This window comes from Aethalodelphis obliquidens, unplaced genomic scaffold (assembly GCF_003676395.1).
Source record: "Aethalodelphis obliquidens isolate GAN/ISIS:26980383/991018 unplaced genomic scaffold, ASM367639v1 scaffold1, whole genome shotgun sequence".
In the NCBI taxonomy this organism is placed as follows: Eukaryota; Metazoa; Chordata; class Mammalia; order Artiodactyla; family Delphinidae; genus Aethalodelphis; species Aethalodelphis obliquidens.
Genome location: NW_020837945.1, coordinates 103,004,884 through 103,019,146, shown reverse-complemented (window position 1 = coordinate 103,019,146; position 14,263 = coordinate 103,004,884). Strand labels below are relative to the sequence as shown.

General features: G+C 41.7%; 1 long non-coding RNA gene across 1 annotated transcript in view; it reads left to right on the top strand.

The window, feature by feature from the left end:
- LOC113623417 (uncharacterized) overlaps nucleotides 1–14,263 on the top strand; it is a 112,980-nt gene that overhangs the window by 66,539 nt on the left and 32,178 nt on the right. The window contains exons 5-6 of the long non-coding RNA XR_003433923.1: nucleotides 3,984–5,234; nucleotides 6,199–6,294. This is a non-coding gene — a long non-coding RNA (uncharacterized LOC113623417). The remainder of the gene's footprint in view (nucleotides 1–3,983; nucleotides 5,235–6,198; nucleotides 6,295–14,263) is intronic.

The following is a 14,263-nucleotide window of genomic DNA, read 5'->3' as shown; positions in this document are numbered from 1 at the left end:
GATTCCTGAAAACCAAGTCAAGGATATTAGAGTACAAGCCTGCTTCAGATAATAGAGAGCCTTTGCATGTTTGGGAATAAGGAGGCTGTTGTAATAATCCAGATGGGACCTGAGACCATGCTAGGTTTGCATGTTGATAGTGGGGATGAAGAATGGATATGACTTAGAATACCATGGGAAACATTAAGATTTGATGAATATGAGGGAAATGGAAAGGAGTGACAGAGAACTTGAAGATTTTAGGCTCAGATAGGTGGATGCCAGTACCACTGACAGCAGGAAATTCAGGAGGCAAAGAAATTTAGGGAAAAAGGATATCATTCTGGTGTAAAGTTTGAGAAATTGCAAGAGGTTCAAATGAAAATGTTTTAATAATAGTTTTATAAACTCATTCATTCAACAAACGATCACTTGTTTTGTGCTGGAATTTAATGCTAGGTACTGAGGATAAAAAAAACCTATGATATGGGGCTTATCCTAAGGGAGTCTGGTAGAGACAAACATACAGGCTATGGTTGTAGGGAGGATGAAAAGGTTCTAGGAGCACAAAGGAGGGACAATTTCCCCAAGGTTTTGGGAGTATGGGATTATAGGTCAGGCAAAATATGAAAGACCTGAAAATTTTTAAGTCATTAGCAAGAAGTAGTAAGTGGTATCTTAGATTGGCAAAGTCCAATTTTTTAAAATTAATTAATTAATCTATTCTTGGCTGAGTTGGGTCTTTGTTGCTGCGCACAGGCTTTCTCTAGTTGCAGTGAGCAGGGGCTACTCTTCATTGTGGTGCACCGGCTTCTCATTGCGGTGGCTTCTCTTGTTGCGGAGCATGGGCTCTAGGTGTGTGGACTTCAGTAGTTGTGGCACGTGGGCTCAGTAGTTGTAGCTTGTGGGCTCTAGAGCACAGGCTCAGTAGTTGTGGCACATGGGCTTAGTTGTTCCGCGGCATGTGGGATCTTCCTGGACTAGGGCTTGAACCCATGTCCTCTGCATTGGCAGGCGGATTCTTAACCACTCCGCCCTAGGGAAGCCTGCTAAGTCCAATTTTAATGAAAGAAAAAAAGGCAGACAATCAAGGTGTGAGTCCTGCTGATACTCTTACTGAGAGAACAGGAGAAAGTTGAGAGTCAGTGATAGAGACAGAGAAAGTACTGGAAAAGTTGCAGGAGAATTTGTAGTGGTGCCACAGACACTGAGAGTTTCAAGGAGGAGAGAGTTTGCCAATTGTTTGGATTTGAAACAGCTTTGAGGGGATTATTTCAGTGAAGTGGAAAGGGCAGAAGTTGGAGAGTAACTAGAGAGGAAATAAAAACATTGAGCACTCATTTGAAAAGTATGTAATAAAAGAAAGCTGTAGGGCTTCCCTGGTGGCGCAGTGGTTAAGAATCTGTCTGCCAATGCAGGGGACACAGGTTTGAGCCCTGGTCCAGGAAGATCCCACATGCCGTGGAACAACTAGGCCCGTGAGCCACAACTACTGAGCCTGCGCGTCTGGAGCCTGTGCTCCGCAACGGGAGAGGCCGTGACAGTGAGAGGCCCGCGCACCATGATGAAGAGTGGCCTCCACTCGCCACAACTGGAGAAAGCCCTCGCACAGAAACGAAGACCCAACACAGCCAAAAATAAATAAATAGATTTATAAAAAAAAAAAAAAAAAAGAGAAAGAAAGCTGTAAAATAGGAAGGTAACCAGAGGGGCACCAAGAGCGAGTGCAGTAAAATCTTCTCCACTCATTCACTCTACTCAAAAAATGTTGAGTCATTTGCCAGACACTGGGATGGGTACTTCACATATATTTTCTCTTTTAGTCCTCACAATTTTTTGAGTGGGTATTATCTCTTCAGCAAATATTTATTGAGGGCTCCTTGTTGCCAGATAGTATTTCAGGTGATGAGGATACAATAGTGGACAAAAATAGTCACAGTTCCTGCCCTCTTGGTGTTTATTGTCTAAAGGGAGAATTGACATTAGATAAATCATGTCACACATTATGAAAAATTGCAACAGGAAGAAAGTATACTATTATGGGATAGTGATCATTCAAATAGGGCGGTGCTCCAGTTCACCTGTGTCCTGTGACCAAAAGTTTTGCTCAACAAGTTAATAGAGGAAAGGTCATGACATCTTTATGAAAAATGTTCCAACTTGCAGAGAAGTGTGCAAATGGGCACACTGGGTTTGCTGTGACTTTTAGGGCTACTATGATTGTGGGCACTGATGTTAGATGACTTCAAGTGGAGACCTGTTCTGCTGCCCTCCTGAATCTTTTGACTCATCAAAGGCGCCTTTTCAAAGTCAAGAATGGTTCCAAGATTGTTCTCCGAAAGTGGTGGAGCTCGTGTTTAAATCTGAACCTGGGAAGCTGGTTCAGGTTGACCAAATGTCCTCTTCTCCCCAACCATCCTGGAATTTAGAACCTCCAGACAGCCCACCCAGAGGTGGGAACCATGGAGTTTCTGGGCAGCATTCCTACTCCAGCCTCTGGAGTTTCTCATTTGGTCTTGACTCCCTATTTCTGTTCTCGTAGTTCCTGATTATTTTCCTTTTTGCCCAGATGCTGATCTCAGTTTTTAACTCCTGCCCGGTAAATTGAAATCACCTCTGACTGGTTTCTTGTTTGTAAGTTGGTTTCTGTCTCTGGAAGAGTTGTGCTCCCATCTCCTGATAGGTTTCATCATTGTTTCCCCTTGCCCGTCATCTGGGAGGCAGGCAACTTCAAGTTTCCAGGATATATGATCATCTTGAAAGCAGATCGACTTTTGAGCTTCGTTTAGTGTCCTATTATGGTGATTAACCCAGAGTTATCCTGGTGTGGCTTTGAAGAAGTGAAATGCATCCTCCCTGCATTCTTCTCTGAGCTTCTTAGTGCTTTCAGGTCTTACAGGTAAATGTGTCTTACAAGGCTTGTATCTTTGTGTGTCTGTGGAACAAGTTACCATTGTGAGCAGGTTGAAAATTATTATTGTAATAAATTTGAAAAATAAGACTGTTAAATAAATTCATGATCACCAAACCAGAAACAAAAGTAAGGCTCAAACCTGGTTCCTTTTTATCCTCTCCCTTAGCAGCATGCTTTCCTGTTAGCCCAATCCTCCCTAAACTAGGTCTCAGAGTGTAAAAGTGGAACCAATTTTTATTTGTCTGGAACTCACCAAAATGTAGCATCTTTTCCCTCACATCCTCATGGAGTTACCAGCTCATTATGTTTGATTTACTGGAGAGTCTGAAGCTCTTGACTGTAAGAAGAAATGATTTCCCACACTCTCTTGTGCCCTGAAGTATTTTCTTCTTTCCTCATCAAGAGTTTTATTAAATCTTTCCCTCCCTTTCAAACGACACAAGAATATGACCTGGAAGTGACCTTTTAAAGCTTTTCATATGTAAAGCAATTTACCATAATTACGATAGGACTGAACTTTTTTCTTGAGTTTGAGGAAAATTTAATATGAGTCCATTTTATTTATTTTATGTATTTTTAATTTTTATTTTAAAAAATAAGTTTATTTATTTAATTTTGGCTGCGTTGGGTCTTCGTTGCTGCACACGGGCTTTCTCTAGTTGCGGTAAGCTGGGGTTACTCTTTGTTGTGGTGCGCGGGCTTCTCATTGCTGTGGCTTCTCTTGTTGTGGAGCACAGGCTCTAGGCGTGTGGGCTTAAATAGTTGTGGTGCGAGGGCTCAGTAGTCGTGGCTCGAGGGCTCTAGCGTGCAGGCTCAGTAGTTGTGGTGCACGGGTTTAGTTGCTCCATGGCATGTGGGATCTTCCCGAACCAGGGCTCAATCCCGTGTCCCCTGCATTGGCAGGTGGGTTCTTAACCACCGCGCCACCAGGGAAGTCCAGAATCCATTCATTTTATATTTAAGTTCGTGAGTCACACCCACATTATGTCCCTGGTAAAAATTCTGAAAGGCCACAGCAAGAAGCAGAAAAGGGCCACCTCCATAAGAGTGTCTGTCTATGAGCCCATGTTTGCTTTCCAACCCTAAACAGAAACGCCTGACTCAGCACTGTCTGGGAAAATCAGCCTTTGATTCAAAAAGATGTTGTTCAATGATGGTGTCACAGTCCCAGCCATAGCATCAGCCCACCAGGAAGTCTGAGGAAGGGAGGCAGGCAGCCAGAAGGACAGAACTTTCTTCTCACCAGGAAGTACCTACCTCTAAGCGAGAGATGGATCACTTGGTGCCACCAGGGGAAAGATAATTTAGCCATTGTGTTCACGATTAAGAAGCATTCTTCTTTACTCATGGAAGACTTTCAGTGTCACTACCGCCTGGAACCAAATGAAATCCTCCCAAGCCATGGTTGGGATCGAGAATTAACCACAGAACATGGTCACAGTGAGTTTGTGGCCCGGGCTGGGCACTCTGTAATTGAGCTTGGGTCGAGACCAATCTTCTCCACGGTCGTGGTGGCCCTGTGCCATTAGTATGGTGCCCATGAGTGGAGGAGGCTGCAGCTCACTGAAGGTGCCAGCTGTGAAAATGGCTCAGAAGAGACGGCACAAACAAGCTGCTGTGCTCAGGCTCGGGTCCATGCTGTTGGTGGCCAAGCAGGACAAGTCAAGGTTGTAGAACTGAGATAGGCTGGGACCTGGGACCCTTTACTGGAGTGCTTGCCCTTGCACCCGGACAAACGTTTCCTCGAGCAACAGAATGCAAAGCACCTATAAGGGACTGAAAATCACTGCATGCATGCACCAACTACCACTTCTGAGGTGCTGAGAGCAAAAGCAGGGTATTATGCATGGTCCCTGCACATAGCACCACCAAGGGGGCGGGCAGACCCCCTAAGCCACCCCTCCGGCCCAACCCACTGATATGCCCCCACCCTCATCCCATTTAAGGGACCAGCCTGCCCTCCTCGGAGAGCGAGCGAGGGCACCTGTTACTTGTTTTCTCTTCCTTGTGCAGTAGCGCAAGTCCCAGTAAAATGTTGCCTGAATTCCTCATCAATTTCTATTGATTAAAGAGTCCAAGGACCCGGGTCAGTAACAGAACAACTTGGGACTTAGGGCATTGCCCCCAAGGAGCATCAGCACTTGGGGTTCTAGTGACCAGGCAAAGAGACCCTCCAGGTGTCTGAGCACACCCTCCAGTTCTGCCAGGGTATGTTGGCATTTCTGCTGCTCGCCTCAGCAGTGGCCAGAGGTTTCTTCTTCTCCCTGTCCTCTGCCAGGGACTGCACTTCCAGCTCTGGAGCCGCCATCACGACCCCCAGGACTGAACTTTATTCTTGCAGGTAATTTAATGTTTTCTTTGAGTTTGGGGGAGGGATAGTCAACTCCGTTTATAAAAGGGTGTATCCTGGGGTCCAAGCAATATAACCAATTGGCAAGGGAGAATGTTTGTATTAGAGAACAAACGGACCCTAACTGCCGATTTTAACGTGGTTAATTGGTATTTATTCTTTAATAACTCAGTAACTCAGGCATCACTTCATGTAGGAAGCCTATTCTGAATTTCCCCACCCTCATCCAAAGACACTGAGTCAGCAAACCAGGATGTATGGTCACCCTCTATGTCTGAATCTCAAAGTACTTACCACACTAATCAATCTTCTGTAATCACACAATCAGAAAATGATAGAATGCAAAAAACAAAGTATGGTGTAGGGGATGGTTGATTTGGATATTTAGAAATGTGTTTACCATTGGATACTTCATCCAATGGTAAACACATTTCTCTAGAGCAGACTGCTTCGGTTCAAATTTAAGCTGTCTCACTGACTGTGTAATATTGAGCAAGTCACTTAATCTGTGCCTCGGCTTTCCCCATCTGTAGAATAGGAATAATAATAGTATCTACCTAACAGGGTTGCTGTGAAGATTAAATGAATTACTTGTGCAAGATGCTTACAACAGTGCCTGAAGCATAGTAAATGCTACCTAAATATTACCAATTATTATTATGGCATGTGGTTGGTCCAGTAGAAGAGGTAGAATTTGAAAGGGAGCTGAAGGATAAGTGTGCTAGGTAAAGACAGCTTTTTACCAGTATGCGGGGACACACTTTTTTAAGGCTGTAAAGGTTAGCAGCTAAGGTGATGTAATAGTTGTTTTCATTTTATTTCTACTGGTCTCCATTCACTGCTTTGGTTTGGGAAAGTAATTCTCTGGTTTTTGGCCCAATGGAACTTAAACTCCACTTCCCTTCTCCTGAGCTCATGACAGACACTGATATGTTGATAATGGTATTTTTTCCAGTGAGCAGATGAAGCCTCAGAATGCTTCTCACCATGGCCCTCCAGAAAGGTCCTGCCAGTGCGACTGAAAAGACAAGAACACATATGCCATTCCCAGGTGAGTCCCTCGTTTCACAGCAGAGGGACCTGGAGCCTAGAGAAATGAAGTGACTTGCCCAAGGCCACACAGCCAGCCAGAGCAAGAACTGGAACTTGGGTTTTTCTCCTCTTTGGTTGGTATTTGTCTTGCCATCATGTATGGTGGTATTTATTTTCCTAACATATCACTTGGTTAGCTTAGTTTCTGATTAGAATGGCCCCTGCCACCAATTACATTGATGTAGCTTTAGATGGTTAAATATACATATATATAAAATATACATGTGTGTGTGTATGTATGTGTGTATATGTATTGTCCAAAGTTCATAAATAACAGAAGTAAAACCAATGAATCATTGAAGTAGTAATCAGTAAAAGTTTATTGTGCACATACCACAAAGACAGTTTATGAACCAGAAGCACTCAAACCAAAACATGGAATGAGGCTCAAGGTGTACTGTTAAAAAACAAATTATATACTGGGAAGGCAGTGACTGTTTATTCTTCACCATGATTGGTTATAATATTACAATTTTCTTAAATGATAGGGAATTGGTTAGTGGCCACCGCATATCAGTTTGGAGAAACAGTTTAAGTTTTCCTTATGATTTTCAGAGGCATAAGCAAGAAATGACCCAGGTCAAGTTAGTCTTGCAAAATGAGCTAAATTAAGCTTTGCTTGTATGATTGAACTGATTTTGTCTGCTCAGGGACTTTTCCAGGCTGGTCTCTTTGGTTTTGATTTTAACAATATCACATCGTATATTTTTTTACGTTAAAGACATATGGCTGCAAATAATTAAAAACAAAAGGAAGCAAGGTACAATCATTCATCCACGAGATGCCCTACAACACTGTAGTGAAATTCATAAGCCTTGCTTGCTCTGCAGCAGTGCTGATGGCACTATCGATCTGGCTTAACCAAATTATTGTGGCATGATCTTGTAGTCAGGTTGCAAATGAAGAACTCCAGGCTAATCAACAGCAGACTGAGTGTACTTAGAGCTTCGTGCCTATAAGCATAAATTGTGGTATTTTACTGCTTTTAAATGATGCATGATGAAATGATTGAAGACATCATTACATGGGACAATATCCAACAGGGAATGTGATATTCTTAATGATTTAGCACTTCCAGCTCTTATGGGAGTGTTAAGTACTTTTACTGAAGAACTGTAGGGAAGTGGTGTGTTTTAAGATTAAGACTGGATCTAGACAAACAGTGGAGTCTTGACCATATCACAGACATGTTCAGGGAACCTGGCAAGTGGGTGAAAGTGGAGGGTCTAGCTCTAAGCTGGATCTGAGTGATTTAATTAGCATTGCTGAAACCCTAGTAAAATGGTTCTCAATCTTGGCTGAATATTAGAATCACCTGGGGAGCTTTTAAACCTCCCATGCTGGGGCCCCCTCCAGGGACTGTGAGTTAATTTTCTGGGTGGGGCCAGGCATTGAGGTTTCTAAAGCTCCCAGATGATTCTAATGTATAGGCACAGAGGTAAACCAATGGTGTGGTCCTTGAGGAGCAGATACATCAGCCTTTTTTGGATCCTCCTTTTTAACAACGCTGGTGTAGGGATTGCTGTGAGAATAAATGCAGGAGCAGAGAGAAGGCGAAACAGGTAGGCGAATACAGGGGAGGGTCAGCAATTTCTCAAAACCTTCACCTACTTGTTCAGAGTTTTAAAACTCTCCTCATAAGCGAATCATTCGATACAATTTCTAAGGACAAATCATGTCTGGAATATGACCCTATGCCTTCTAACCTCGAATTGCAAAAAGGACTTAATGTATTCATCAATCCGTTCACTTAATGAGCTTTTACAAGAATACCTGGGGCAAAAAAACAGTATGTGCTCTCCAGAAGCAACACCTGCATAACTTTTTGGAAATTGACACAGGAGAGGCACAGAATATGCATATATGGGCAATGGACTTTTCTTCTTCCCTCTCCTTCTTTGGAGCCAGGTACTTTCTCTGGTTCACGAAAACGTAACTCAGGACTGGGAGGATGGTATTGCCTTTGCATAATAAGGTGCAAGAGATAAAACTACCAGAAGGGCATATTCGACAGCTGATTTTTTTGGACACTTGGCCTGTTGGCTACACCAGGACATGAACCCCTTCCCTTTTTTTTTAACATCTTGATTGGAGTATAATTGCTTTACAGTGTTGTGTTAGTTTCTGCCATATAACAAAGTGAATCAGCCATATGCATACATATATCCCCATATCTCCTCCCTCTTGAGTCTCCCTCCCACCCTCCCTATCTCACCCTTCTAGGTGGTCACAAAGCACTGAGCTGATCTCCCTGTGCTATGTAGCTGCTCCCCACTAGCTAGCTATTTTACATTTGGTAGTGTATATATGTCCATGCCACTCTCTCACTTCGTCCCAGCTTACCCTTCCCCCTCCCCGTGTCCTCAAGTCCATTCTCTATGGCTGTGTCTTTATTCCTGTCCTGCCCCTAGGTTCATCAGAACCTTTTTTTATTTTTTTTGATTCCACATATATGTGGTAGCATATGGTATTTGGAGGTTCCTTAAAAAACTAAAAACAGAACTACCATATGACCCAGCAATCCCACTACTGGGCGTATACCCTGAGAAAACCATAATTCAAAAAGAGTCATGTACCACAGTGTGCATTGCAGCACTATTTACAATAGCCAGGACATAGAAGCAACCTTCCCTCTTTTTTGATTCTACTTAGAGCTGTACTTCCTCAGCCCTGATCTCTCATGTTCCTCCCATCCAGTGGCGAAAATTGAGGTTGCAGAGAATGACAGTAAACCCTTCCTGGGGCTGCATGTAAGAGTTGACAGGGTGAGGGCCATGAGGAGGTTGAAAGGACTGAGGGGCTAATGGAGGATTGGGCGGAGGGGGTATGGAGTAGGGGCAGCTACTGAAATGCAAGCCGAACCCCACAGGGAGGCCTCTCCCATAAGCCCACCAACCACTGAATGAATAGATTTTCTCACCTCAATCTCAGGTAAAAGACTGATTGATTGCTCTTTGGGATTTTGTATATTTGTTTGCTCTTTTGTTTTTATTTATAGACTATATTATATTACCTTTCACAACAATGATGGTTAGTGCTGGGGTAATGAAGGCCATAGAATTTCAGAGAAAGGTCAGGCTCCTGTCAATAACCAAAACTTCAGGAAGCTGAAATGCTGGAAGTCACTAGAATTTCATAGACTATAGACTTTTTAATTGGAAAAATCACTGGAGAGACTTCACTCCACTCACTAATTTTCTAATGAAGTGACCGAACTTCTAGAAATAGTGAGGGAGTGGGGTCGAGATGAGGTGAGACAGAGGGAACCTTATAAGCCAGGCTGTAAGATGAGGGAAGACATAAGACCCACTGGAGGATGGAGAAATCGGCCGCCTGGTTATTCAGGTTTGCTTTAACCTTGGGCAGAAGTGAATTATTTTAACAAAAGAAACTGAAATATTAATATGAACAAGATGTAAAGCACTTAGATATGGCTCATGTTAGGAAAAAATATGAGATCAGGGAAGTTCTGTGAGGGATAAGGGCAGAGGAGAAGCATTGCAATTTACTTGGAAGTGAGACCTTCCCGTATAAACTTAGAAAACAAAAGGATGACGCTGCTTCCTTTTCCTTTTTCCCTCTTCGCTGCTCTCCCCCATCCTTTCTCTCTCCTCTTCCCCCCTCATCACTTTTTCCAGTCCAGTGTCATCACTGAGTGGGAATCCATGTTGAGTGACATGAGGCTCTCCTCAGTCAGTGCTTCCCTAGTGATCAAGACCGTGCCATCCAGGGAATTAACCTGCCATGTGTGTGGGGGTGGCTGTGCAGGCAGAGGCTGGGAAGGTAGGGCATAGGGAGCTCTCGCCTATATTTAGCAGTCTCCCTCTGTCCCACACTCAGACATCTGGGTTGAGTGCTACCTCTGTTAGAAATAAAAATACAATAATAAAAAGGAGCAATTTGAATTCTGAATTTCATATGGAAATGATTAGAAGTGTGAATATTGTCAATGGAAGATGTCATCATTGCTACAGAAATAGGCTTTGTCATTACAGTAAAGGCAACTGTAATTTTATTTTGGAACTCCTTCTGCCTCCTCTTTCCTTATAATCTCCAAGAAAATAGTTGAAATTAAAAATTGGTCCACTCTGCCCTGCTAACCCCACCATTAAATCTTCTCAATACTATTATGTTCATGATTCTCAACATCATAATTCAGGAATGAATCAAAGAGAACCCAAACACTGAAGTTTTCTCTCAAGACCTTTACAAGATCCAGAATTACTGTTGGGATAATTTAATCCCTAGGAACAACCAGGCTACTGATATTTTGGTTAGTCAACTTTGACGATGCAATGTATCAATACCTAGAGAATAACGGTCTGTTTCATGGTAGAAAATTGGAGTCCTTACTTCCAATCAGAAGTATAAGGACTCTTGATGAGATACAGTGAAGCTTCAAAACCTGGAAAAAGTGGGTAAAAATATATAAGGTTTGTTTCCTTCAACATATCGAAAAGGTTCTATCCTTTTTTTTTTTTAAGTTTATTCCCAGGTATTTTATTCTTTTTGATGTGATTTTTTTTAACATCTTAATTGGAGTATAATTGCTTTACAATGGTGTGTTACTTTCTGCTTTATAACGAAGTGAATCAGCTATACATATACATATATCCCCATATCTCCTCCCTCTTGTGTCTCCCTCCTACCCTCCTTATCCCACCCTTCTAGCTGGTCACAAAGCACTGGGCTGATCTCCCTGTGCTATGAGGCTGCTTCCCACTAGCTATCTATTTTACATTTGGTAGTATATATAAGTCCATGCCACTCTCTCACTTCGTCCCAGCTTACCCTTCCCCCTCCCCATGTCCTCAAGTCCATTCTCTACATCTGTGTCTTTATTCCTGTACTGCCCATAGGTTCTTCAGAACCTTTTTTTTTTTTTTGATTCCATATATATGTGTTAGCATACGGTATTTGTTTTTCTCTTTGACTTACTTCACTCTGTATGACAGACTCTACATCTCACTACAAATAACTCAATTTCATTCCTTTTTATGACTGAGTATTATTGCATTGTATATATGTGCCACATCTTCTTTATCCATTCATCTGTCGATGGATACTTAGGTTGCTTCCATGTCCTGGAAATTGTAAACAGAGCTGCAATGAACATTGTGGTACATGACTCCTTTTGAATTATGGTTTTCTCACGGTATATGCCCAGTAGTGGGATTGCTGGGTCGTATGGTAGTTATCTTTTTAGTTTTTTAAGGAACCTCCATACTGTTCTCCATAGTGGCTGTATCAATTTACATTCCCACCAACAGTGCAAGAGGGTTCCCTTTTCTCCATACCCACTCCAGCATTTGTTGTTTGTAGATTTTTTGATGATGGCCATTCTGACTGGTGTGAGATGATACCTCATTGTAGTTTTTTTTTTTTAATTTTTTTGCGGGACGCGGGCCTCTCACTGTTGTGACCTCTCCCGTTCGGGAGCACAGGCTCCGGACGCGCAGGCTCAGCGGCCATGGCTCACGGGCCCAGCCGCTTCGCGGCATGTGGGATTCCCCCGGACCGGGGCACGAACCTGTGTCCCCTGCATCGGCAGGCAGACTCTCAACCACTGCGCCACCAGGGAAGCCCCTCATTGTAGTTTTTTTTTTTTTTTTTCCTCATTGTAGTTTTGATCTGCATTTCTCTAATGATTAGTGATGTTGAACATCCTTTCATGTGTATGTTGGCAATCTGTATATCTTCTTTGGAGAAATGTCTATTTAGGTCTTCTGCCCATTTTTGGATTGAGTTATTTGTTTTTTTGATATTGAGCTGCAAGAGCTGCTTGTAAATTTCGGAGATTAATCCTTTGTCAGTTGCTTCATTTGCAAATATTTTCTCCCATTCTGATGGTTGTCTTTTTGTCTTGTTTATGGTTTCCTTTGCTGTGCAAAAGCTTTGAAGTTTCATTAGGTCCCATTTGTTTATTTTTGTTTTTATTTCCATTTCTCTAGGAGGGGTGTCAAAAAGGATCTTGCTGTGATTTATGTCATAGAGTGTTCTGCCTATGTTTTCCTCTAAGAGTTTGATAGTGTCTGGCCTTACATTTAGGTCTTTAATCCATTTTGAGTTTATTTTTGTGTATGGTGTTAGGAAGTGTTCTAATTTCATTATTTTACATGTAGCTGTCCAGTTTTCCCAGCACCACTTATTGAAGAAGGTGTCTTTTCTCCATTGTATATTCTTGCCTGCTTTATCAAAGATAAGGTGACCATATGTGCGTGGGTTTATCTCTGGGCTTTCTATCCTGTTCCATTGATCTATCTTTCTGTTTTTGTGCCAGTACCATACTACCTTGATTACTGTAGCTTTGTAGTATAGTCTGAAGTCTGGGAGCCTGATTCCTCCAGCTCCATTTTTCATTCTCAAGATTGCTTTGGCTATTTGGGGTCTTTGTGGTTCCATACAAATTGTGAACTTTTTTGTTCTAGTTCTGTGAAAAATGCCATTGGTAGTTTGTTAGGGATTGCATTGAATCTATAGATTGCTTTGGGTAGTATGATCGTTTTCACAATGTTGATTCTTCCAATCCAAGAACATGGTATATCTCTCCATCTGTTTGTATCATCTTTAATTTCTTTCATCAGTGTCTTACAGTTTTCTACATACAGGTCTTTTGTCTCCTTCGGTAGGTTTATTCCTAGGTATTTTATTCTTTTTGTTGCAATGCTAAATGGGAGTGTTTCCTTAATTTGTCTTTCAGATGTTTCATTACTAGTGTATAGGAATGCAAGAGATTTCTGTGCATTAATTTTGTATCCTGCTACTTTACGAAACTCATTGATTAGCCCTAGTAGTTTTCTGGTAGCATCTTTAGGATTCTCTCTATCATGTAATCTGCAAACAGTGACAGCTTTACTTCGTGTTTTCCGATTTGAATTCCTTTTATGTCTTTTTATTCTCTGATTGCTGTGGCTAAAACTTCCAAAACTAAGTTGAATAATAGTGGTGAGAATGGGCATCCTTGTCTTGTACCTGATCTTAGTGGAAATGGTTTCAGTTTTTCACCATTGAGAACGAGGTTGGCTGTGGGTTTGTCATATATGGCATTTATTATGTTGAGGTAAGTTCCCTCTATGCCTACTTTCCGGAGGGTTTTTACCATAAATCGGTGTTGAATTTTGTTGAAAGCTTTTTCTGCATCTATTGAGATGATATGTCATATATTTTTTCTCCTTCAATTTGTTAATATGGTTTATCACATTGATTCATTTGTGTATATTGAAGAATCCTTGCATTCCTGGGATAAACCCCACTTGATCATGGCGTATGATCCTTTAAATGTGCTGTTAGATTCTGTTTGCTAGTATTTTGTTGAGGATTTTTGCATCTATATTCATCAGTAATATTGGCCTGTAGTTTTCTTCCTTTATGACATCTTTGTCTGGTTTTGGTATCAGGGTGATGGTGGCCTTGTAGAATGAGTTTGGGAGTGTTTCTCCCTCTGCTATATTTTGGAAGAGTTTGAGAAGGATAGGTGTTAGCTCTTCTCTAAACGTTTGATGGAATTCGCCTGTGAAGCCATCTGGTCCTGGGCCTTTGTTTGTTGGAAGATTTTTTTTTTTTAATTAATTTTTATTGGAGTATAGTTGATTTACAGTGTCATGTTAGTTTCTGCTGTACAGCAAAGTGAATCAGTTATACATATACGTATATCCACTCTTTTTTATATTCTTTTCCCACATAAGTCATTACAGAGTATTGAGTAGAGTTCCCTGTGCTATATAGTAGGTCCTTATTAGTTATCTATTTTATATATAGTACTGTGTATATGTCAATCCCAATCTCCCAGTTTATCCCTCTCCCCACCTTCCCACTTGGTAACCATAGTTTTGTTTTCTACATCTATGACTATTTGTTTTGTAAATAGGTTCATTTTTACCATTTAGATTCCACATATAAGTGATATCATATGACATATCACTACTTTA